This window comes from Panthera tigris, chromosome C2, assembly GCF_018350195.1.
Source record: "Panthera tigris isolate Pti1 chromosome C2, P.tigris_Pti1_mat1.1, whole genome shotgun sequence".
NCBI classification, from domain to species: domain Eukaryota; kingdom Metazoa; phylum Chordata; class Mammalia; order Carnivora; family Felidae; genus Panthera; species Panthera tigris.
In genome coordinates, this window is record NC_056668.1 from 72,359,659 (window position 1) to 72,386,671 (window position 27,013).

Here is a 27,013-nt window from a genome sequence, read left to right on the forward strand (position 1 = left end):
TCTTTCTCTCCCTCTGTCCCTCTTCCCTGCTCATGCTCTCTCTCTCTAAAATAAATAAATAAATAAAATAAAATATTGTTCAAATCTTAAAGTGTATTCTGTGATCTATCATTATTTATTTTTTAAGTGTTTTTTTTTTTAATTTTGAGATACAGAGAGAGAGAAAAAGAGAGTGCATGCACATGAGCGGGAGAGAGGTAGAGAAAGGAGAGAGAGAATCCCAAGGAGACTCCACCCTGTCAGCACAGAGCCCGATGTGGCGCTCGATCTCACAAACTGAGATCTGACCTGAGCAGAAATCAAGAGTCAGATGCTTAACCAACTGAGCCACCCAGGTGCCCCACGATATTTATTTTTAATATAAAAATGATTACTCAAATACTTGAGTAAAAATCAGTGCCTTATGTCTTCTACAAAGCGGAGGCTTCAGATGCCTGTATGCGCTGCGGCTCTAGGTTCCACCACAGAGGGAAGCTTCATATATGATCAGACAGCAAGGATGAGAGAGGATGAGGCTGTGAGGGTCAGGCCGTCGATGTGAAGGGAGAAATTGTTTACAAAGACTTATTATGTCTCCGTGACTCAGCCAGATTAGTGGTTCTGAGAAGTACAAGTACAGGAAATTATAACCGAGTGAGAAGACAAAATACACTAACTCTGTCCAGTGCCTGGCACACAGTGGGCACCCAAAAAGGTTAGCAAAATCTCTATTTGCATCTGAACTCCAGAGAAGTCTTGATGAACAAGACATTCAAGGAACAGTCCTTGTAAGACTCAAGAACAGGGACTCAGTCCCTTTGTGTCCCTAGTACTTGGCACAGTGTGTGTCTAAAAGGCCCTTGATGACTGAAAAATATTCTTTCCATTGATGTTTCTGGACATTACATTGTATTTCAGGCCTAGTGGCTGAAAATCATTCTGACATGTATTCAGCAACACTTCCACATTAGCAAGTGGAGTACTGAACTTTCTTGCATCTTCCTGTGAGGATACAGAATCCTACAAGTAGTCATCCCCAAGTACCCTGACTATCCTTGACCATGTGTCCTTGTGGGAAACTGTGGGGAGGGATGCAAAAGGGGCATGAGATTGAATTTTTTAACCCCCAAAAACCATGGGGCATTGAAAGAATTCCCTGCTATCTTTTCCCCTGAATCTCTGGGTTAGAGCTTACAAGGGGCTAAGATCATCTAGCGCCAATGGAGAAACGAAGGCCCAGAGAAGGGAACTGGCTCCCTGAGGGCACACAGCATGCAAAGAGCATTGTCAGAAATAGAACCTTGTTCTTTTGACCCGAGTTCAACATTCTTTCCATTTTGTAGCTTTGTCTCTATCTCTTGAAAGTAGAAAGGAGAGAAAAATGCTGTTTAATTCATGTTTAAATTCTGTATTAAGAGAGAGGTATCAACTTGTCTATAAGGATGTTTACTGAGATTTAACTTTACACTCAGCACTGTCTTAACTACTGTAGCGTATAAAGCAAACACAGAATTGTCCCTATCTATTGCATGGTGTTGATGATGACAACAGTAAGTTTTGATTTTTAAATACGTGTTACATACAAGCATTGGCTGCTTTACGTGTATTGCCACAAATAATTCTCACAACAGCTTTATAGAACAGATTTCTATGTCAGGCCTCTTTGGGCAGCTTATGACAGAAACCCAACTCAAACAAGCTTAAGAAAAAAAGGAAATTATTTGCACACCAAAATGAAAATACCAGGAGTTGTCTAGCTCTGGTTAGACTGTAGCTCAAACAGTGTTACCAGGATCTCTCCCTCCTTCCATCTTCTCTGTGTTAGCTTTACTTTCTAGCATGTTCTTCTTTTGTGATGAAAAAGATGACCCCCCACTAGCCCTGGCTTCCATGAGCCTTACAGTTTATAATTTCAGAGAGAGCCCCCTGAGTCAACTTCCACATCAGCCATCTGCAAGACCTTGACTAATCCTCTTTTAATCACATGAGCACATCTGCACCAATCATTACGTCTAGGAAAAAGAGATATTTTGATTGGCCACCCCACATCTCCATACGGTGCGGGAGGAGAGTTTCTTTTATCAGTGGAATGAAGGAGAGGCAATTCATAATCCCATTCTACATAGGATGAAACTGAGACTCAGAGAAATCAAGTAATTGTCCAGGGCCACAGAGCCTGTTAGAGGCAGAACTGGTTACAAACTCAATATATTGCCTCCAAAACCTATGTTTTTTTTATTTCTCCTGAGGTTTTGTGGGGCTTTTTTGGAGGCGGGGGGAGGGTATAATTCACATACCTCAGAATTCACCATTTTAGAAGTGTACAATTTAGTAAAAATCCTGCTTTAATTGTCAGGCCAGGTGTTCTCCACTTTGGTGTGATCAGTGCTCAGTTGTGAAGTATGTGGTAAGCAATTTGTTGCTATTAATGGTTGAGTTACCAGAGGTATCGAATGATTTACTTTTAAAAATAGAAATCGGAATTAATTAAAGATTATCCCTCTAGGGGTGCCTGGCTGGCTCATTCGATAGAGCATGTGACTCCTGATCTTGGATTGGTGAGTTCAAGCCCCACATTGGGCATAGAGCTTAAAAAAAAGAAAGACTATCCCTCTAATAACGTCATCCTCATTTTCTTTTCTTGATATACTCTTTCAGATGTAGTCAGCAAAACTCCTGCTTAAGAGAGTGTTGTCACTCATGTTGAGTGTTTCCTAGGAGAAAAATGCCACAGCTTGGAGCACTGCTACAGCTTGCCATAAACAAAGCTTTCCCCATTGCAAGACAGAATGAGTAGGACTCTAAGAAAGATACAGAGCATTCTAGGAACATTAATAGAAATGACAAATCTGTTCAGCAACATTGCAGATTATAAGATTAAAATTCAATCAATATCATTTCTAGATTCCAGTAATGAAGACTGGAAAAGAAAATACAATAAAAAAAAAGTCATCTCATTCCCTAAAGAATCCAAAACATTAAGTATTTTGAAATTAACCTAAGAGGACATGCAAAATCTATTCAAAGAAAATTACAAGTCTGTACCAGCAAAAAAAAAAAAAAAAAAAGGTATTTAAATAAATGGAGCTTTTGGCTGGGAAGATTCTACATGGTAAATGGTACAAAAGCTCAAGCAATCTTGGGCCACATTAATACTCTGCTTTAGAAAGAGGACGATGACAATCCCGTTCTCCTCTGAGCTACTCAGATCACACCCTGAGGGAAATCCAGACAAACTAGAACATGTTGGGGGTGGCGAGGGGGGCGTTGTTGTATGTGGCTAGGCTGGTAACAGGTATGGAAACCATGCCATACAAAGAACTGAACAGGTTAATCTGGATGTTAGAGAACTGGGGCATTTCCGCTGGGTAAGCGAGGATTTAGGAGTAGGGGTGGAAGGCCAGCTCTGTGAGACAACAGTGAGTGAAAATTATAGGAAGAGAGATCAAGGTAGCAGCTTTCTGAAAGTCAGAATCGTCACTGATCTAAATTGTGAAGCAGGCAGAGTCGGTGATATTATCATCCCTAACAAAGAGAGGAGAAAAAGGTCCGGGAAGCAAAAAGGATTTGTCTGTAATCACTCAGGAGGGACACAGAGACTATGGACTCCCCAGTGCTGTGTCCACTGCCCCAGCACTGAGCTTAAAGAGATACAGCAAAACAGGTGAGAACAGCCAGCAGTAAGGAAGTCACTGGAAAGCTACCAATGTCAAAGCATGACAAACAACTCTGAATATCCTGTGGAGAGAAGGATCAGGCAACGAGCAATGGTTTCCTATGGGAAAGTAATGACTTCTGACAAGAAACAGGGATCAGGAGAGCAGAAACTTCTGACAGGAGACCAGGGATTTTTGACAGGAGAGCAATGGTTTATGTCAGGAAAACAGGGATTTTCTGGCAGAAAATGTTGATTTCTGACAGGATGTTAGTGGACTTTTGACAAGAGAACAAGGATTTCTGAAGAGAGTGGTGATTTTTCTTCAGACAGTGATTTTTTAAAGGAGAGTGGACATTTCTGACAGAAAAAACAGTGATTGCTAATAGCAGAGCATGATTTCTGACAGAACCTTAGTGCCCATTACATGGGAGAGTAGTGATTTCTGACAGAAGGTTTTTGACAGCAATGAAGGTGTTAGTTAGGAAGGACAAAAAGCAGCAGCACAGAACAAAGTGGAAAACAACAGGCAAGCATCGCACTCCCTCAGCAAAGAGCTGTTCGTCCTGTGTCTGGAGGGAGGTTTCAGCAATAAAAAGAACAAGCTGGGTCAGGGAAGGCTCAGGGTGGGCGAGACCTTAGGTTCAATATCTCATTTAACAGAGGGAGATTGGGTTGAAGGGAAATGATCTGGGAGATTCAGATCATACAGGGGAGCATAAATGACTAGGAAATGCATTCCCACCCAGACACTTGGAGGAAGTAGAAGAGAAGGGGATCTGGTCCTCCTTCAGTCCCCCAAACCCAGAAATAACAAAGCCTTGGTTTTGATTCAGGAGATGCTAATGGAAACTTTTGCCCTCTTAATTAGCTACATGTTCTTGGCAGGGTGGGGGTGGGGGGGTGTAGGAGGGTTGGGCAGGATAGGAGAGAAGTGGTCTCTGTAAACCTGTAAAGTTATCCAAGAACCAGATCCCATCATGCTTAGCGAGAAGCCAGCCTTGTGGTAGAGAGGAAAATGAATTAAAAGAGAAGGAAGTACCGACACAGAGCCTCTGCTAGAAACAATAGGCTCACAAAATCCTGCTCAGAAGGAAAAGTGATTTCCTTTGTCCCACACTCACCACCCATGCCCCTGAGAGCTCCCAGGCTAGACCCAGACACCCAGCAGAGGTCACGTGCAAGCTCCTCTCCCTGCAAGGGGTTAGGTTTAATGTGAGCAAAAGCCCAGCAGTGCACAACCAAAGCAGGATATGTCTCAGAGGGAAGGAACGCTTTTTCTCTCAGACTGAGCTCTCATTGACCCCAGCTCCAGGCACCACGTCTACCACGTGACTGGATTCCTGTGGGCACTGAGCGCTAGGAGAATTCTAATTGTGCAGATCCCCAGAACAGCTGCAGCATCCCGAGCCAGGAGCTCCAGACTCGTACTTCCGACCGGATGCAGGGCTCAGCACAGCTCTTCACACTCAGCCCTGCAGGCCTGAGGCCTCCTGCAGAGAACACCTCCCTTCCCCCTGCCTTCCCCCCCACCATGGACTACCTTTAGCTCTCTCTGGGGAGTCCCTGCAGCTTTCTTCCTACAGACCCAGGGGGCATGGTCTTTTCTTTCCAGCTGCCACCACCTCTCCTCCAGGGTTCCTTTCAACCACACACTGGATTCAAATGTTCATTTCTGAGAAAGAGAGACAGAGAGTGAGTTGGGGAGGGGCAGAGAGAGAAGGGGACAGAATCCGAAGCAGGCTCCAGGCTCTCAGCTGTCAGCACAGAGCTCAAGTGGGGGCTCGAACTCGTGAACTTCGAGATCATGACCTGAGTCGAAGTCAGATGCCCAACCAACTGAGTCACTCAGGTGGCTCAGGTGACTGGATTCAGATGAAGACCCAGAATTCTCCAGCCCCCAACTCTTCATGCCTCTGACTGGGCCTCAAGTCACTTTATTGCTGCGAATATCATAATAAAATTACAGATGAGAAGCAAATTGGGGATTTCTTTAATCTCGGGAAAATTTGTATTTCTGAAGAGAGTGCTGATTTTTCTCAGGAGATGCTATGTGACTGCTCCTGTCTCACTTTGAGAACTGCCGTAATTAACCTTCCCAGGCAAAGCCCTTGCCTGTATTTCTGCCTCAGGAGGCACGTGAAATCTCTCATGTCCTCAGCACTGTGAACCACTCGGCCACCCAGAGCCTCCAGATCAGTCCTTTTCCGTGAAGACTCACAAAGTCTTCCCACCTGGATGACTTTGGGCAAGTTACTTAACCTCCCCAAGTCTCAGTTACCTTATTTGTAAAATGGGGACAAAAATGCCTCCTTCACATAATTGTTGAGTGATTACCTGAGATTACATATATATGTATATATCTATATCCGTATATATCCATATTTCTACATATATATGAAGTATCTGGCACCCCATAGGCTTAGTATATTTGGTGCCCTGACTTCTCCCTGGGGGAGAGCAGTGACCCTGAGAGCAGGGCTGCAGCAGGAAAGGCTGCTCAGCCGGGTGGAGGCTGAAATACCAGAGGTGCTTCGCTCACAGTTCAGGTGCCCTGGGTGGGGCTCTTCTGCAAAAAGGCACCATAAGGGCACCATAACGGCAAGCCACAGCTGCTGGGTGCCTGTGCCAGCACCCAGCCCACCCTGCTGGGGAAAGAGAGAATGACACTTCTAAGGCAAGCATTTATAATAACCGGCAAGGCCAGGTTCTCCCCCTCTCCTGCTTGTCATTGGGGGCCTTGGCAAGGTAGAGAGCAGCTGCCCTTGGATATGTTCCTCTTTTCTCATCAGAGGGGTCTCCTGGAGTGTGGGCTACCCTGCCTACACCTAGGCCTTGGCAACCACTCCTCCTCCCACCAAGCCTCTCATTGGGGTGATTTGCAGGGTCTCGAACTCTACCTTTATATCCCAGGGCCACGAAAGAAGCTCTTTTTTAATAGTATCGTTAAAGGGCCAAGCAGGGATTTTTTTCGTCTTTTCCCTAGTCCTAAAGGACTAAAGGATGGAGTTCAAGGCCCCAGCCACCCTGAAACACCACAGCCTCAGCACACAGCTCTCAAGGGAAGAGGCTTTCTGTGCAGGGCTGCCTTGATCATTACCCCTTTCTGTCTTCATTTTTGTCTCACATAAGTTTGTAAGACACGAGACAAGATAAAAAGGTTTTAATTCATAGTCTTGTCTCCCCGAGTTAACCTGTGTGTTTCCCTTCCACTCTTCTCTCTCACTGGTACCCAAGGGCATCCCCAGTCCACACGAACCAGAAATACACACTCGCAGAAACCGCAGAGCCAGGGCTCAGACACAAAGGCTGAGAGTGTGCTTGCAGAACCAGATTTTCCTCTCCCAAACACCAGACAAAACTGGGTTGGGGAAGCAGGAAGAGACAGCTGGGCCCAGACAAGAGGAGTGAGGACACCTGAGTCCTTGAAGTGGGGAAGAGGGTGGAGGAAGAAGGGAGCAGATGGGAGGGCACACAATGTGGGGCTCAGCATGGATCGCCCTCCCCAACCATCAGTGCTGGGGTTGGAACAGCCCAGGAACTGGGCTGGTCTGGAACAGCAAATGGTGACCTTAGGGGCCAGGAACTGGGCTGGCCTGGAACTGCAAATGGTGACCTTAGGGGCCAGCAGTAGGGAGGAGGCCAACATGGAAAACTTTGCCCCTGAACAGAACCAGGTGGAAATTTGTAAGTAGGAGCAGTGATGCACTGTATACTGCTAAGGGGTTTGACTATGGTGGGAATGCTCTCCTCAAATGAAGGAATTTTTGATGGAAGAACTGTTTAGAAAAAGTTGGAGCCATTTGAGCAAAAATCCTCAATTTACCAGCACAGAACTAACTGAATTTTTCCAGTAACTGGAATAACTTTTTGGACTATTTTTAGCAGGAAGAGGTATATAATAAAGAATTGAAAATAAATCAAGGATTTCTCTCTTCCTTCCTTTCTTTCTTTTTCTTTCTTTCTTTCTTTCTTTTTTTCTTTCTTTCTTTCTTTCTTTCATGTTTATTTATTTTTGAAAGACAGAGAGAGACAGAGTATGAGTGGGGGCGGAACAGAGAGAGACGGGGAGACACACAATCCGAAGCAGGCTCCAGGCTCTGAGCTGTCAGCACAGAGCCCAATGCAGGACCCAAACTCACAGACGGTGAGATCATGACCTGAGCCGAAGTTGGATGCTTAACTAACTGAGCCACCCGGGCGCCCCAAGGATTTATTTTTTAAAACAACAGACCAGCTTCTAGGGACTCCCCTGGCCAGCACAATCAATCCCTATTTACACTTTTACAGTAGGAACAACTGATGTTCAGAAGGATGACCCTTGAATCGCCAAGTCATCAAAAGAAAGTTTCAGTTCACTCAACTGCCAGAATCCCTATTTCCTTTACATTATAGGGAAGTAGAGCATGACTATATTTCTAAATTAACCACAAGCTCCTTGAAATCGATTTTTCAAGAATTCTAACATCCTTTGGATAAAGGCAACACTGTATATAAATTGAATGTATTGCACATTCAGGAATGATTCCTCTTTGAAGAAGAACCTCATGTGGTTGCATCTCGTAGACCTTTCATTTGAATGGTATGCACTAGGGGTCCTCAGTTTGGGGGTTAGGGGAGCGCCCCCTAGGACTATTTGGCAATATCTGGAGACAACTTTGGTTGTTCCAGTTGAGGGATGGGAGAGGGGGTGGGATGCCACTGGCATCTAGTAGGTGGTTACCAGGAATGTTGGTCAACATCCTACAATGCACAGAACAGCCCTCCACAACAAAGAATTATTGGACCCCAAACGTCAGTCGTGCTGAGGTTGAGGAATCATGGCTCGTGACGATGCAGAAAGATGTGAGAGCCAGCAGGGTAACTTTCCCGAGACTACTCACAGGCTTCCGGGCCAGGCTCAGAGGCTATCAGCCATTGCTTGGGGCTGGTCTCACCTCACCCAAGCTCTTAAGATGGTTATATGATCTAAAGCTAGGACATTCATCTGCAATAAAATCTAACAACTGGTATGTCTGGCTGCTCTCTGCTGGCACTAAGGATACTCAGCTGAGCTTGGAGTGAAACAGAAGTCGTTCCACCAGGACTTGAGACTGAGGCTCTAGGTCAGTACATATTTTCCCTGGGCAGGACTGGAAGGGTGCTTTAAAGAGCTCTGGTAGCACCCTTCCAGCGGGTGTGGCTACTGCTTCCACTGGCAACCATGTCTTCTTGTGACCAACACCTTGTTTCTCTGGATGTGTTAACGTCATCAGTAAAGTCTGACTTCAACCTGAGGCCAGAGTCTACTTAAGATGATGCATTACTTGGCTCTGATCCATTCGTTATGTTTACATTGTGCAGTTTAATGTGGGAATTCCCTGATCTGAGAGCAGAGGTAATTATTTTGAGGAGCCAGCTAATCCCTGAGTGCCTAGAGGTTCAATAACTAACGTAGTTTGCTCTACCCTCGTACAAGTATTTGGCAAAACTATTACTATGATGTAGCAACAAATAAAATATAAATGATTTGGGGCACCTGGGTGGCTCAGTCGGTTAAGCGTCCGACTTCGGCTCGGGTCATGATCTCGTGGTCCGTGGGTTCGAGCCCCGCATCGGGCTCTGTGCTGACAGCTCGGAGCCTGGAACCTGTTTCGGATTCTGTGTCTCCCTCTTTCTCTGACCCTCCCCTGTTCATGCTCTCTCTCTGTCTCAAAAATAAATAAATGTTAAAAAAATTTTTTTAATTAAAAAAATATATATATAAATGATTTGAACAAATAAAACGTGGTCACAATTCATAATAGCTTTTTGCCAATATGTATTTTTCAACCAACAAATAATAAAAATATAATCGTGTAGGACTGGGTATGGGAAATATACTGGTGATAAAAAGGATGGCCTATACTAGACAAAGTTGTGAACCACTGGTTTGACTTTCAGAAAGTTAATTTCCCAAAATTTTTAGTTCTCGAGCAGGGAGGCACAGCATCCCAAGGTTGCCTTATACCCCTTATGGAATCTGCTTAGTCTCTTCCTAGGGACACACTGTGGGAATCAGTCCTAACCTCTTGCATTTGCATGCTTTGCAATTTCTAAAACATTTTCACATCCATTATCTTATTGGCTCTTCCAATAACCAGTGAGAAAGGTAGAACAGGGGCTATCACTTCTACTTTATGAATGAGGGCAGGGCTTGTATATACAGCCTGCAGAGCTGGGTTCTGGTCCCCATCTTCTAATTCAGGATCCAGAGCTTTCTCTACTCCTCCTGCATTAATAATAGAACCTCTAGAGGGATCTGACCCACCAAATACAAAACTCCGATCCACAGTAATTGGTGGACGAAGAAATACAAGAAGTATTTAAAAACATTTTTTTTATGTTGGGGCGCCTGGGTGGCTCACTTGGTTGAGCGACCAACTTCGGCTCAGGTCATGATCTCGTGGCTTGTGGGTTCGAGCCCCGTGTCAGGCTGTGTGCTGACAGCTCAGAGCCTGGAGCCTGCTTCAGATTCTGTCTCTGTCTCTGTCTCTCTCTCTCTCTGCCCCTCCCCTACTCATGCTCTGTCTCTCTCTGTCTCAGAAATAAACATTAAAAAAAAATTTTTTTTTAATTTTTTTTAATGTTTATTTATTTTTGAGAGAGAGACAGAGACAGAGTGTGAGCAGAGGAGGGGCAGAGAGAGAGGGAGACACAGAATCCGAAGCAGGCTCCAGGCTCTGAGCTGTCAGCACAGAGCCTGACACGAGGCCCGAACCCACAAACTCTGAGATCATGACCTGAGCCGAAGTCAGACACTTAGCCTACTGAGCCACCCAGGCACCCAAGAAGTATTTAAGAGCTTTGATGAACTAATCATTTCATATACATCTGATCCCAGTTAGTTTATGAGAATTGCACAAGTGTAAAAAACAAAAACAAACAGAAACAAAACACACACACACACACACACACACACACACAAAACCCACAGAAAGTAATAGAAAAGCCCATGTTAAGCTGCCATGGAAACTCACATTTACCTTAAGATTCATATTTGGTACAATTTTCTGAAATTCCCCCTTTAGGCTCCAGGTGATCTTGGAATTCTCTGAACCTCACTTTCTAAATCTGAAAATTAAAAAAAACAAAATAAATAAAGCTAAACCAAATCATATATTTCTGCATTATTTCATCTTTGATATTCTATTAGCCTAAATCTATGAATTCTGTCAGCATCATCAAAGGAAGAACTCTCCAGAATAAATGAAAGACATTCATCTATTTATTCAGCCACTCAGTCATTCAACAAACACTGATCAAATGTAAGGCACTGCACTAGGCTCTGTGTAGAGTACAAGATTTCAAAACCAGAAAAGTCCACTGAACACTCATGCAGCTAACCTCTGTAAGGAAACCAAGAACAACTACAAGAAAGTCATTATGATTGGCTTACAATTGATGCTTTAAACCACTCTTGATTAAAAGTAAGGGCTCTTTTATTGGAATGTAAAGTATGCAGACTAAGAAAATTTCCTGCAAATGACTCAGAAATTCTCTGAATTCTAAACAAGCTCTCAAATGGCTATAGTGTTTAGAGAAAACTAGTAATGGAACACTTTACCTTAAATTCTTTACAATGAGAATCTAACATCTTCAACATAAAAACTTGAAAACGGCTTCCAATGCAACAATCTCAAGGGCAAGGAAAAAATATTTATTAGATTTAATCTAGAGTCTGGTATTGACTGCTGTCCACTAAGGGACTTTCTTCCTGTGTTGAAAAAAATATGTACAGTACAATCCCATTATTCACACGATATCTTTTCATTTTATCAAAGAGTAGATACATTTTACTTATTAGGGGGGGGATGAGATTGATTTGGCAAATGGAAACCAAGGCAGTATTTCTAGAAGGATATTTTCACTTCCAGCATTACATGGAAGATGACAAAATTAGGCAGGAAATCACAAAAGCCTCTGATACAATGGAGGAAATTACTTGTGTGGTTTACCCATAAAGAGGATACACCGAGGAGGTGCCCAGACAGATAAAATGGGGGGCCCAGTGGTTACTTTGTTTCATTTCTGAACATCACTATGGGATACCAGTACCAGGTGCCCTGAGACCGGGGTTTTAAGAGGGGGTAGATGCTGTCCCTACTTCTAAGATGTTTACTGTCCTTTCAGGGGAGGCTTGGCCAAATAACTGGAGAGTTCCAGCCCAGTGTGATCAGAACCTCATGGGGCCAGGATCGGGATTGTGCGAGCACAAGCACGTAGGAGGGCTCTCACACCCAGGCTGGGGGTCTGTGGGTGTGGCCCGGACAAGAGCCTCTCTAAAGGACCCTCTACGACTGACATTTTACATGCGGCTAAGAAAAGGAAAAATAAGTACAGATAACAAAGTATAATAAGAAATCCTTCGGAGGGAAAAACAGTACATGAAAATAGTGTCGAATCCTCTACTAATCTTTATTCAATTGCACTTGGAGAGAGGAGACAGACAATCATGGAGGCTCTGGGGTCCGCAACACCTTCCTGGCAGGTTTGCTTAGGGTCTCAGGGAATCTCCAGGGACATCCACTCTTCGCATTAGCAGTGCATTGGGCCACAGGACACCCCACAGCCGCACTAATACATGCTATATTAGATTACAAAGCCGAGTAATTGCCAGTTAAGCTTCAAGTAATGGTGAGGTCATTCATCTGTGTTTCGTTCATTTGTACAGCAATTAATTTGTACCTAAATTAACAATAAAAGTGGTTATGTGATCCAATAGAGGAGAAAGGACGGCAAGAAAAAACTAACTTCATCCGTTTTATTCTACTAGCAAGGCCAAATCACTCTTTTCCTCTTTTCACTGTTGTTTATCTCTCTGGAGAAGGTGATTTTCAGGCCAGCAAAGTGGGAACCAGTCGTGCATGCTGGCCCCGGTCAGGGGTCCGGCCTCAAAGGCTGTGGCCAGGAAAATGAGATCTGTGTGATGCAATGTATTGTTGACTTGAAATGGCACCAGCAGGTCACTTCTGCAGCATGCTCCCAAGGAAGGCCAGGAAACAGGCCCTCTGGAATTGTTTAAGGCAAAGATAGACACAAACTAACTCAGAAGATGTTAGCACAGAATTAGCAAGCTGGAGCTCTTGGGCAGCATATGGCTAGCAGACACATTTTGTTTGGCATGAAAAGGTTTTTAAGTCTTTGGATTTGTTTCCAATGTTTAAAAATTAGGGTATCTCACATGAATATTCAGATCTCCAGTTCCCTTGAAAGGTTGGAATACTGTTTGCACTACATCTACGTTCCTGCCTGGCAACATTTGCCTGGAACAGCGTGGTCACTGTCCTGTACAGTCAGGCAGTGCTTGCCAACTGAGTATAGTCCCCATCACTCCCTATTGCCCTATACTGTGCCTGCCTCTCCCTGTTAACTTGTCTGGCTCGTGGAGGATTTGAGTGCAACCACTGTTTTTAGCATTTGCTTCGTCACTCACGGAAGCAATCTGCTCTGGTCACTCTTTATATCAGCTTCACTTCTTAACTGCCTAGAGCAGTTTTTTCAATCTGAATGTCTTGGACATAGAGGCGGTACCCTGACCAAAAGTCTTATACCTGCTGCTGTGTTCTTCGGTTTTGGCATTGAACCTGTTGTCACAGAACCGCAGACCTATCCAAAGGAGTAGAAGCAGCTTATCCACCTGTCTCATTTAGGAACTAAGGCTCAGAGAGGCCTTACACAGCAACTTGAGACAGAGCTAAGACTTTAAGGTCTTTAAGGTCACACAGCAACTTGAGACAGAGCTAAGACTAGAACCAGCTCCAATGCTTTTCCTCTGATACTTCAGCCCCTTCGGGGGTGCTCATTCATGAGTCTGCATGTCCCAACGCAAGACTATAATTTCCCAAGTCATTGTGTCATCTTAAGTCTGAATATTGCAGGTCTGTTGGGCACTGGTATCTGTTAAGGTGGCCCCTGATGATAAGATATGGTGTTCAAACTTACTTTCTGATTTCAGTCTGTTGACTTCAGAGAGCTTTGAACTGGGAGTGAAGCCAACTGGGTTCAAGTTTCAACTCTCCCTCTTAGCAGCTGTGTGATCTTGGGCAAGTTTCCTTGCCTCTCTGAGTCAGAATTCCCCAATTGTAAGATAAGAATGCCTGCCTCACAGAATGTTGTGATAATCACAGGACATAACAAACATGAAAGTTCTCAGAAAAATGTATTAAGTAAGATAAATGCAAATTACTATTACAGGGCATTGAGCTTAGCTATCAGAGAATCTCAGATTCCCACCTTTTACAAGTGAGGCTCAGGAAACACATCCAGCTGGCTACCAGCAGAGTTCAAATTAGCAAGCATGTCTCATGTCTCCCCCACCACGACCACAGATGGACTCAAGGATCTAAGTTACAGCCATGTGGGCCCAAGCACGTGGGCACAGAGGAGCATCAGCTGGCCCTGAGGGTGAAATGGGAAATGCCCTAACCTCCCCTCACTAAGGTCTGTGAAAACAGAGCCCCAGTCTCAGAAACAGAATCACTAACTGGCTCTCCTGCTATGAGCGGAGCCCCACGCTTGCTGGTGACCAATCCCCAGTCCGTGAGCATGGGCTTGCGAAGCATTATACTGCACAAATGAACACCGCTTTTGCAAATTTGTGGGACCTGCCAGCCCTCTCTGTTTAACTAGATCTCCGCAGTGACATCCAGACATGTTCTGCATTAAATTAGAGCTGGTAATTTCAGAGGGAAACAGCTCTGAAATGGCATGAAAGACAAAAATCTGTTCCTTGAAAAATGGCACCATATGTGCCTGCCTTGCTGCAGTTAGGGTAAAAGGCTTTCCCTCCCTTTGTTACTCATCGAGCCGCCGATGTTAATGTCAGATTTGCAACAGAACCATATACTAATGGAACCTAAATTAGCTCTAAAATTAGCTCTTAACAAGAAACTGGAGGCTAGCTCAAGGCAAGCAGATTTCTCTGACTGTGAGAGACAGAAAGCATTTTAGCAAAGCAGCCGCATATTGATATTCTCGAGCCTCAAAAAAGATCACTCTTCACTGTGAGTGAATTGCCTGGGAAGAATTGTGCACAGCCTGCTGTTTGTCTGTGTCAGGAACTAGCAGCTCAACCTGCAGTTTTAAGAAAGCCTTCCGCCAAAAAAAGAAGCTGTTGAGAGTCTGGAGCACGGATGAGGAGAGGGAGGGACTTGGGATGTCAGACCTGGGTTGGGGGCCAGGTCCTGGGAGTGGCAGCTTTCTGGATTTTAGAGCATGTTCCATTATCACTATCCAACTAACACCTTTAGAGAACCTAGAGACTATAGAAAAAACAGTGACAGGAAAGATTTACATGGATAAAGAATATTTAGGAGCTGACATGAGTAACTGTTATATTCCACCATCCTGAAAAATTGGGGACCGAAAATTTTCTAAAGCACATCCTATCGATAGTTATTATCGATACTTATCCCACTTCTGAGATATCAACAGAATGGTAAACTTCACTAACAGGCCCAGCCCAGCCAAGTTTTTCCTGTCCCTCGCTCCTCAATGACCCCAGGTTGGAATTTGACAGTTAATGGGTTGGCATTTTGAAGGCCACTCCAGGTTTGCAGACCAGGCCTGGGGGAGAGGGAGGCTGAAGGATGCAGGATGGGTGGTCAGAACCTCTGAAACCTACCCAAGGAAAAATCAGAACTAAGAAACCATTGCAGCTGGGGAGTAGCAGGAAACCGGCTTAGGTGCAGGGTGGTTTGAATTAGGCACCCTCCCACTGGGAAAAATGTATCCAATTCTCATGGGTGAGGAGTCTACATTCCCATTCACTCTGAGAAGCAATGGACTCCTGTTTGGCCAAGGAGTGCCTCTAAACCTGACATTTAGGGCATGTAAATTCCCTTCTGCTTCACACCCGGAACAGTCAATGAGCACTGTCGGCCGAGCACTTGGTTTATCCATGGCAATTAAACAAGACGGTGTATATGAATGTGCTTTGTAAAAGATAAAATACTACACAAATCCTAGTTATTAGCAATGATACATGTACTGCCTCACAGTATTATAAGACTTCTTTGAAAGTGCTGTTCAAAAGAAAGTTATTATTATAAAAAATTCTGGAATCTTCTGGCCCCAGAAAAAACTACAGATGTAATAAAGGTTTATCAAATTATCAACAATTGAAGGAAAAACTGAATCCCAGAACACACTGTATTAGGTTAACTAGAATTACAACTGGCAGAAACATATTTCTTGTTAAATAAATTTAAAAAAAAAGCGTTTTAAGTGAAACAAATATCGAGTTCTCTAATGATGCTTATAAATCAATTTTTAAGATGAAGAACTTGCTCTCATAATTGTTCATTCTTCCTGGCAGGACAAATCTCATAAACTCACAACCTTTCGTGCCAGTACAAAGAGATCCATCTTCTCTGATTATCTCTATAGCCTAGGGTCTGCAGCACGACTGGACCAACACTGGCAAGCACAGGCTTGCATTCTGTCCTTCTCTGAATCTGCTAAGAGCTTCATGAGGTGGTTTCTAATACACCTTTCTCATCAATAAAACAAGCTCCCTTTAAACATATCCCTCAAACTCAAGGAAAAGAGAGATTGCCTATTAAAAACAACGGACCAGGGACGCCTGGGTGGCTCAGTTAGTTCAGCGACTGATTTCGGCTCAGGTCACGATCTCATGGTTCGTGGGTTCGAGCCCCGCATCTGGCTCTGTGCTGACAGCCCCGAGCCTGGAGCCTGCTTTGGATTCTGTGTCTCCCTCTCTCTCTGCCCCTCCCCCACTCATTCTCTGTCTCTGAAAATTAAATGAACGTTGAAAAAAAAATTTAAGACAACAGACCGCAAAAATAACTGTGCGCATGAATGGCAAGTGTAGCAGCTTGCTAGGGCTACCCTAACCAAGAACCATGGACTGGGTGGCTTAAAAAACAGAAATTAATCTTCCCACAGTCCTGGAGGCTACAAGTCTACAATTGAGGTGTCGGCACGGCTGGTTACTACTGAGTCCTATTTCCTTCGCTTGTGGATAAGCCACCTTCTCCCTGTGTCTTTCCTCTGTACCCGTTGTGTCTAAATTTCCTCTTCTTATGCGGACACCAGTCATATGGGATTAGGGCGCATTCATATGACCTCATTTTCCCTTAATGACCTCTTTAAAGGTCTTATTTCCAAATACAGTGACATTCTGAGGTACTGGAGTTAGCACTTCAACATATGAATGTGAGGGGGGGCAGGGGGACAGGACATGGTTCAGCCTCATGTAACCTCTGCCAAAATAAAAAAGCCCATAGATAACCTCCACAACACCAGCGCAAGACCAAGATACTCACAACCTCCTCCTGCACAAATTGCACACGTCTGTGATATGTGTTTTGCCCACTCACAGGGCTGTGTGTGGCCCGTGCAAGGGCACAGATAGCGTAATGAAGGCAGTCCCATAGAAAGGGGTTGAGGGAGAGGAGGTGGGGCTTCTCTGTCAGCGTCAAGGTCAGTCGTGCTGGCATCTGAACAGCAGCTGCTGGAGCAGAGGGGAGGAATGGCAGAAGGAGGGAGGGTTTCTGTGAACCATGTTGGGTTTTTTCCCCCTGACTTTTTTTTTTTTTTTTTTTTTTTTTTTTTGCCCTTAAGGAATTGCTCCTGGCCACTTAGTAAATCTGGGAGCAGATCCTGAGTCCCTGGAGATCTGATCCCCTTCCCCCACCCCAACCTAACAGACCACATCTGATGGAGTAGACAGAGATGGAAAACACTGTCTCATTAGCAACAGGCTCTGCCCTTTCAGATTTCCAAAGAAACCTGCAGAGAAAAACAAGTGTGTTCAAACACCACCCCACCCCACCCTGCAGATGGGGGGCCTGGGCCCTACAGTCTGGAAGCTTCCTGATTTTCCTGTGGGAACAGTGCGTGTGATGTGAGGCGTGCTCCAGAATGCCTGTAATTTTCCACCTGCGGACCTCCCTAAGAGATACAAGCCTAAACAGGAGTGACAAAGGGAACCAGGGAAGCACAGCTTCCAGTCTAATGAAACAGGATCACCTGGAAATGCTCAGAACTAAACCAGGCATAACAATGACCAGAATTATTGAATGTCTCCCCCGTGGTGGGAATATGTGGGAATGTTACTATACAATGTAACCCTCTCGCTCTGAGGTAGAGATCACTAGCTTTATTTTACAGATGAGGAAGCCCAAGAGAGGTTAAATGACTCACCTCCCCAAGACCAACAACTACGACAGGGCTGCGGTTTGAACCAAAGCTGGGACGACAGTCCACCGTACTGTCTTTCCCTGTGCCCAGGCCTCTGGTAGCGAATGCCTGCTTCCCTCGCAGCCCTACCATACCTCAGGGGCCACGGTCACTGGAGTCAGCACCAAATGGTTCTCTTTTCTGCCTCTGCCAAGTGCAGCCCTCATGTGGCCACTCGGTGCCCTGCTCAGGATAGCACATTGCAGGCCCTTACCAGGGGAATTGAACTCAAGTATCATGAGGTCATGACACAAGCCACACTAGGTCACGGGGGTGAATGCCAGCATCCTGATTCTGGATGAAGGCATGGGGAGGCCCAGGAGAGCCCTCACCGGGTTAGTGGAGAACCGGCCTGTCTGCCAGAGAGCAGCAGAGAGGCACACGGGAGGCGAACAAAGTTTCAGACCATGAAGAAATGCATCGCACCCCCTGCCCCGTGATCTTTCCCACACTTTATGAGGTGCTTAATCAAGGGTCTTTACAATAACTTCTAGTCTGAAACAGCAACTAATGGAGAAGACAGAAAGTGGAGAACAGGCATGCCTAATGCCGTCACTTTTCTCTTGCACAAACCGTTCCCTCATCACATGCTTTGCTTCTCTAGCTGCCAAACTGCGCTAATAATGCTGACCACCTATTTCCCTTGGAGCTCCTAGGGAAAAGTATTAGATAAACACCATACCGTTCAAATGGAATCTGGGCTTGTTTTCACTTTCACTGCCAAACGGAAAGCACACAGCATTTCAAATGTGTCCTCCAGAGCTTTAAAAGCCTTTTTCATTTCCTGCGTGCTTTGGGAAAGAAGGTCCTAATGTATTTTAGAAACTATGTATTTTCTCTTTTGGAATTGGAATCTCTGAATAGGTAAAGGAAAATCAGATTAAGAAATCAATCTAGTCATTAATTGCTACTCACACACACAGACCCTCCTTCCTGGCAGGTGTCAGTCAAAAGTTTATAGAAACGTTGTCAATCTGGGGGAAATCCTGACGCACCCTGTCATCCTCATGGAAAGCAGGTATTCGCTTTGCCTTTTTCTTCATCAGAACTAGTTTCTTCCCCCAAAGCCTTTCTAAACAGCTATTGATTTCCCTCCCTAGAATAGGCCATTAATAATGTCTGGGCCTCAGGAGTCTCTTTAATGTTTCGTCTTTGTTTCAGAAGTTGTATTTGTTTGCAGAGGCCCTCTGGGGGCCTCCCAGTCATAGGCCAGCAGCCCAAACTGGGTTCTCAGGGTAATTCGCATCCCAGCCACACCCCAACCTGGGTCAGAGCTTGCCTGCTGCCCATCCTGCCCCCAGCACCTCCCCCCAGCAGCCAGGTCCAGTCTGTGTCTGGCTCCTGCTCTCAGCAGTCTGCCCCAGCCAGCAGGCATCTGCTAAAAAGGTAACTGGAAACCTAGGTGGGAGCTGCTCAATAATAAGGTGCAGGACTGTCCCTGAACCAGATACTTCTTAGGCATCCCCAGAAATGCTTCAGCCTTTCCGAAGGCCATGCGTTTCAGCCCCAGTCTTCACTGCAGTGACCAGTTCTGTGTGGGCCCCAACAACGTTCACCTGGGCCTGACCCCGCAGTGCCTCCGCTCAAGGCCATTCCATTTGCCACTACTCACGGGGCTTCCCTGTTGATCCTGACACATACAATGCCTGATGTTCACGCATGTACAATAGGGAGGAGAGGAGTGGAGGAATACATGCCCCGTGGGCCAAATGTCTCCATTAGGAGAAAGTTTTTCCTCCAGACTGAGAAGGAATGTTGTATGTGGTTGTCATGTGATCTCTCAGAAGATGGTCTCACAAAATGAGCAGTTGTAATTTGCAACAAGTTGGGGCCACTTGGAACATGCCTTTATATTGGCTCTCCCTCATCCTCACACCCCTTTTCCTTACTTTGCTCTTTGGGATGCACCCCCTAACAAAGCCGATATACTTATGCAATTACCCCAGGCTGTGCATTCTGAGGAAGCTAAGGTACACAGTCCTTTCTAAGGATGTGAGCATTTTAACAGGGACATCTCAAAGGAGGAGGTGTCAAGACTCAAAGAAAGGCATTCTAATGATAGAATCTTGCATAGTGGGGCTGAAGGAGGGTAATGTCAATCCATATTTTCAGAAGCTGGGGATGAGAAGGGAATTACTCTCTTTTGCTGCCTTGTCACCTCACACCAATTGGCGTCCTCCTCCCTCTGCCCTTGTCTTGACCCAGGCTTCTCTCTGCCTGGCTGTGCTGTGACATGCTTTTTTTCCCCTCTTGTACATTCTGCTTCCCAAGGTGTTTTATCCCAGAGAAACACCTGCTCCCTCTGAAGGAGGTTGCCGAAGTTATAAATGAGCCTCCAACAGAAAAAGATGTGTTCAAGAGAGGGGAAAGAGAAACAGGTAAACAAGTGGGTCAGAATGTTTCTCTGAGCATCCCAGGATGATGCAAACTTCGCATTCCCTTGAGTCCCTGGTTTGAATCCTGAGACCAACCTCAGAATGGTCTGAAATCATCCTGACCATCACTTTCTTCGTGTGCTCTGGGCTTCTCCCCTTCTGTACTTTGCCTCACCCTCTTTCCTCCGTCCAGGCGTGCCCTTTTTCTCCCCTATTTTTACATGCTAAATCCCATGTGTACTTCAGGACTCGGAACAAAATGCTAGTTCCTCCAGGGAGCCTTCCTGGATTCCTCACTGGGGCATGATTTCTCAGTCCTCAATTTTTTTCCCTTCTTAAGTTTCTTACCTCTGATTGTAAGCATCCTACTTGTGGGACTCTGGCTGATTCTCCTGTGAGTCAGCTAAGGGACCTCCGTGTGGTGGTTGGTCAAGAAATGATGAGGAAAAGCAGGAAGAAAGGGAAGGAAGGAGACTCTGGGCCCAGACAAGTGTCCTCTGAGTCTGGGATATGGCAAGGTCAATGGCCAGTTTTCTTTGTTTTTTCCTTTGTGTGCACTTCTAGTGTTGCTAATGACAAGCCACAGCTGAGAATCTCAAATTTGCTGTTCTCAGGTGAGACATTTGCCTGACGTAATGCTCTCTCTCTCTCCTTCCCCTCACCTCACAGAAGAGCTTGTGTCCAAAGCCCATTACCGACTCCAGTGCGTGGACCTTGCAAGGATGAGTTGCCTAAGGATATGACAAACATGGGCCCCAAGTGTCCAGTCAGTGGGGAAAGTGGCTGTCCTGGGGGATGGGGAGGGGCTCCCACCTTGCCTTCTCCTTGGTCCTCCTTCCCAGCTAACAGCCTCCTAACCTTTTACTTGGTTTCTCCGTTGAGCCTGGTCTCCCATTCTCCCTTTAACATCTCTGAGGTTTGAGTTCCTGGTGACTAGATCTACAAGCCTTGCATATTTAGACAATGTCCTTTTGCACACAGGGAGCCCTCAAACAGATGGATTGAGTTAGTAAAGACAGACCATTTCCTTAATCCAAATTGCTTAAGGGTAAGGAGCCCTGACCCTGAAGGCAGGCTCTCTCCTGGAGGCATGAGTGAGGCATGTTCGTGATCCAAGTGGCTTCCTAGGCCTGCTGAATCCTCTGTTTGATGCCCAGGCATCCTGTAGACTTGCCCAATAAAAGATAGAACACCTAGTAAAATTTCAATTTCAGATAAGCAATGAAAAATATTTTAGTGTTTAAGTATATCCCATGCAATATTTGGAACATACTTATACCAGAAATTATTTGCTGTTCATCTGAAATTCAAATTTAACTGGACGCCGCATATTTTTATTTGCTCCATCTGGCAACCCTCCCTTAGAAGATCCAGGAACCCTCTCTTGCAGCCATTCTCTGGCCCCCTCTGTGGGTCCCTGGGGCCAGGGAAAGGTCATATCAGCTGCAAGAAACCTTAGGGGTTTCGGGACTGCTAATTTCTGCCCCCCTAAACTACTTTGCAACAGGAGAAGGAGGATTTATTTTCTTCTAGGATTACTTCTAAGATGGGGTAAAAATATACGCATTGTCCCACTATTTATGCTCTATATCCGAGAAACCATTAAACTTGGAAAGGAGCTTACAGTTTTACAGAGTCTGGCCGTGCTTTCCCTCTTCACTCTCAGGATGAGTCCTGGATGCACAGGACACAAGGTGGACCAGAGTTATCTGTTTCAGAGTTGGGGGCCCGCAGGCCCGGGGAGTTCAGTGACTCACTGACAGCCCCAGGAAGAATCCTGGGGGAGCCAGGACAAGCCCTGGGTCTTAGGCTCCTGGCGCAGTGCTCCTCCCTCCTGTGCAGCCTGCCTCCTTCTCAGGCCACTGGGCTCCAAGTTAATTAGGCAGCAGAGAAGTCTTTGGAGGAAGCTGAAAGAGAGAGCAAGTGCCCTGGAGGGATTGGTGTGGGGGTGCAAACCAGAATGGCGTGTTTTAATTGATCTTTGATTGTGCCAACAACTGCCGGCTCCCAGGGCAAGCAGCTGCTATTTCTGAGTCAGCACCCTTCCGTGAGGCTTGGCCTGCCCAGAGTGCAGGCATTTTGGGCTTTTCTCCCCACCAACCACCCCCCCCCCCGCCCCCACAAGCTCTTTGTGCAGGAAGTGGGTCTGTGCAAAGAAAAAGGTTTCTTCTGCTTTCTTAATTAGCCAAGCAGCTTGGAGCCTGGAGTCCCGGGAATTCTGTCCAGAGTCACCTGCAGCTTCTCCCCACCCCTCCATCCAGTTTATCCTAGAAGTCCCAAGAGACCTAACTCTGCTGATGAAGCTAGACACAGCTCTGAAGACGCTGCAGGAAGCTTTTGAAGTACAATATACTTTGTGAAGTAGTTTGAAAACTTCTGTGCTACTTAGCAAGTTTCCTAGCAGACGTGGTTATTCAGAGCCTCCAGGGTACGTATGCCCAGCTGTAACGCTGGAGAAAGAAAATGCTTCCAATAGGAAGAAACCCTCTCCAGTGTCTCTAGAGACCTTGGGATTTGGAACGATCTCTTTTCACCAGATGAGGAGAAAGACCGTAGATTGGGGGTCCTTTTGCCACTGAACACACATGACTGTATCTCCACAAAGATGTTTAACAAGCATCTCAAAGTCGACAGAACCCTGGATTCGCTCCCTCTCACGTCCGACGCGTGCCTTCCCTAGTCTTCTCCATTTCAATAAATGACCTCACCATCCACCCAAAAATAAATGTTTTGGCTTAAACCAAAAACCTAGGTTCATCCTTGATTCCTCTCTCTCTCACAACTCCATAGCCAATCCACCAGCACGATCCTTTGGTTCTACCATCACAAGATATGTTGAATCTGCTCATTTTGCTTATCTCCATCACCACCATTCTTTTCCAAGCCACCCATCCATTCAAACACCCCCGTTAAGTCTGTCTACAGCCACCCCAGCTCCATGTCAATCACTTTTCCCATCCCAAGTCCCTATATGATCTGGGTCCAACCACCTCCCCCTCCATGGGCTTCCCTTCTTTCAAGAAAGAACTGAAATATCTCATGGGGTGCCTGGGTGGCTCAGTCGGTTGAGCGTCCGACTTCGGCTCAGGTCATGATCTCACGGTTCGTGAGTTCAAGCCCCGTGTCAGGCTCTGTGCTGACGGCTTGGAGCCTGGAGCCTGCTTCAAATTCTGTGTCTCCCTCTCTCTTCCCTGCTCATGCTCTGTCTCTCAAAAATGAATAAACGTTAAAAAAAATTTTTTTAAAAGAAAGAACTGAAATATCTCGTGACCCTGTTTAATCCCTTCAGTACCTGAACCTGCCATTTTCATATTTATTCATCCATGTTTATGGTCATGCCTCCCTTCATTAGAATGTAAGTTCTATGAGAGCAGGCTATCTGTCTTATTCTCCGCCAGATCCCCAGTATGCCAATGCATCAGTTTCTTAGGGCTGCCATAACAAAGTACCACAAAGTAAGTGGCTTAAAACAACAGAAATTTGGGGGCACCTGGGTGGCTCAATCGGTTAAGCGACCAATTCTTGATTTAAGCTCAGGTCATGATCCCAGGGTTGTGAGATTGAGCCCTGTGTCAGGTTCTCTGCTAGGCGTGGAGCCTGCTTAAGATTCTCTCCCCCCCACTTTCCCCGTCAGCTTCTCCCCACCCCACTTCTCTCTCAAAAGAAGAAGAAGAAGAAGAAGAAGAAGAAGAAGAAGAAGAAGAAGAAGAAGGAGGAGGAGGAAGAGAAGAAGGGAGAAAAAACAAACAAACAAAACCCCAGAAATGTATTCTCCCAGTTCTGGAGGCTGGACATCCAAAATCCAGTATCAAGGTCTTACAGGGTCATGCCCATCCAAAGCCTCTAGGAGAGGATCCCTCCTTGCCTCTGCCAGCTTCCAGTGGCCCTGGGCCTTCCTTGGCTATGGCACCAGCACTCCAAGTTCCACCTCCACTGTCACACAGCAAGTACCCTTCTCTCTGTGTCTGGGTCTGAATCTCTTCTTTTCTTCTTATAAGGACACCAGTCATATTGGAGTAGGGCTTGCCTGACTCCAGTATGACCTCATCTTAACTTGACTATGTTTGCAAAGACTCAATTTTCAAATAAGTTCACACTCCCAGATAACAGGGGCTGAGACGTCAGCATAGGGGGAACAATTCAACCCGTAACAGCCTGGCACAGTAGATGCTCAAAAACCATTTTTGCAAATGAATGAATATTTTCAGCTGGACTCAGGAGAGTACAGTGATATGCTTTCCAGAGCAGCAAATGCAAGAGCCGGGGCCTACACCTGCAAGTGAGAGGGAGTCTGTGCCTATATAATGCCAAATGACTCACTAGAAAAACGTTCACATAAACCAGTTATTTGGTATTACACCATTTTTGAAAATCTTAGAAACTGAGTTTAAATTTTTTCTCACTGATTTCAACAAGCTAGCCACCAAGGCAGCCTGCAGTTTATAATGCCTCTACATATAACTTGTCTTCAGCTCCTCACAGAGGAGGGGCATGCATAATAGCTGAAGGGGCAGAAGCTCTGAGGGAGGACACGGCATGCCCGGAAAAGGCAGGGCCACGGCCAGTCAGACTCCTTGGCCAGTCTCCCTGAAGGCAGCCAGTGTGTTCAGGCCCTGATCAAGGTTGGTCAGATAGTGTTTGTTCATGTGAAGCTGTGTGATAAGGGCTCGAGAATGAGGAAGAAGCCAAGATGTGAGGAACCTTGTTTAGCTTTAACAGAATCTAACTAGCCAGGACTTGGGTATTCAGAAATAAGACTGATTCTGCCCATCAATTCTATTAAAAAAAAAAAAAAGTTTCTATTTTGGAGTAGTATCTTTTGAGATCACAGCTTCGTGGTATTTTAGAGCTGGAAGACACTGTTAGGTTGTGGAAAGAGGCCCTCGTCCTCAAGAAGGATGATACCTCAGAAGTGGGATTAAGTCCCAAATGGCTCTAAGACAAAGCAGAACATCCTAAGATTGTCACCAATGGTTCTAGAGGGAGTCAGAAGGAAGACTGAATCTCTCTTGCTGTGATCCTTGAGGAAACTTCATAGGGGAGGGGAGGTCCCTTTGACCTTTGTCTGGAGGGGAAAAAATGCAAGTTAAACAGTGGAAATGCATTCTGAAAAGAAGGTACAGCTGGAGGAAAAGGAGACTAGAAAGGACTGGATATGTTAGTAATATGGGGAACACTGGGGGACATGATCAAAAAGTGAGTTGAGATGATCAGCTCATTCCTCATGGGGAACCTTCAGTGGGAATACCACTGGCTTGGGGTTCCAGCCCTAGCCAGCACTGATTCCCCGAGGGGCCTCTCCCTGGGCCTGCTTTCTCATCTATATAAATTAAAAGGGTTTCCAAAGATATTAAGTGAGGCCTCAAGCTCTATAAAGATGTTGTATTGATAGGCTTCCACATTGAGCTGCAAGGTAAGATTTTAAGAATGGGTTTTGTGCTTTAAAACTGTTTCAAAGCCACTGGTCTCAATAATCAGTTCCCTCCAACTGTAGAATTCTATTTCTTTCGGCTGTTTGTTAATCAAATGAAGCATGACTCATTTAGGATTTACCAGGTCCCTCTGAATTGTCTATGGCTGTATTAAGTCATTTGACCTGTTTCCAGTGGAAAATCCATTTTTATTTATATCCTTAGGAGAAAGAGCCTGGTGCAGCTGAAAGAGTCCTGAGAAGCAAGTCAGCAGATCTGGCCCCATGCTGTAATAACAAATATCATTCATAAACAAGTATAAATAAAACAATGAATATTTGTTGAATAAATGCTCACTAGTGACACCATCCTGAGCAAGTGTCCTTGCTTCTCTGACCTTTGCTTTCACCATCTCTAAAATCAAGACAATAACCTGCCTGGTCTGCCTCAGGCACTTTTGTGAGTCTCAAATGAGAGAACACACTTAAAAGCGCTTTATAAACTGTAAAGTACTCTGTGCATGTAGCATATAACGTATGGGGTGGGGACAGAGTTCAGGACTTGAGAGAGCAGTTCTCCTGGGTGACTGTGGAGGGGTAGTTTGTCTCTAAGACCTCAGGAAGTGAGTGATTTTCTCTGACAAGCATTTCTCAGCTTGGTCATATAAAAAAGAAGAAGAAGAAGAAGAAGGAGGAGGAGGAGGAGGGGGCGGAGAAGGAGGAGGAGGAGGAGGAGAAGGGGGAGAAGGAGAAGAAGGAGAAGAAGGAGAAGAAGAAGAAGAAGAAGAAGAAGAAGAAGAGGAGGAGGAGGAGGAAGAGGAAGAGGAGGAGGAAGAAGAAGAAGAAGAAGAAGAAGAAGAAGAAGAAGAAGAAGAAGAAGAAGAAGAAAATAAAAAGGATCAGAAGAAATGCATGTGCTGCCCAGTTTAGATGCTTCACCTCACTCCAGGTCCCTTGGCCACGAGGTAACGGAAACTAAGACTTGTCCTAAAATCTGGTGGAGGCCTACCACAAGGAGGCATGGCCAAGACAAGCCCGCAGGGAAGACAGAAGCAAAAGATCTTTCCTGGCTTCGGAAGATACTTATTAGTTCTCTGCATTACTTGTGAGCTCAAGATGGGGCTTTTAAAATTATTGTTGAGGGGCACCTGGGTGGCTCAGTTGGTTAAGCGTCCGAGTTCAGCTCAGGTCATGATCTTGTGTTTCATGAGTTCGAGCCCTGCAAGGGGCTCTGTGCTGACAGCTCAGAGCCTGGAGCCTGCTTCAGATTCTGTCACTGTCTCTGTCTTGTCTCTCTGTGCCCCTCCCCCGCTCATGCACGCGTGCGCTCTCTCTCAAAAATAAGCATTAAAAAATTTAAAAAAATAAAAT

At 45.4% G+C, this 27,013-nt stretch overlaps 1 long non-coding RNA gene across 1 annotated transcript in view; it reads right to left on the reverse strand.

Moving 5' to 3' along the window:
* Positions 1 to 5,013: 5,013 nt before the first annotated feature.
* The window catches only part of LOC102972305, a 35,836-nt gene continuing 13,836 nt past the window's right edge, over positions 5,014 to 27,013 (reverse strand). Inside the window, exons 2-3 of the long non-coding RNA XR_446144.3 lie at positions 10,639 to 10,726; positions 5,014 to 5,309 (exon numbers count right to left, since the gene is read on the reverse strand). This is a non-coding gene — a long non-coding RNA (uncharacterized LOC102972305). The remainder of the gene's footprint in view (positions 5,310 to 10,638; positions 10,727 to 27,013) is intronic.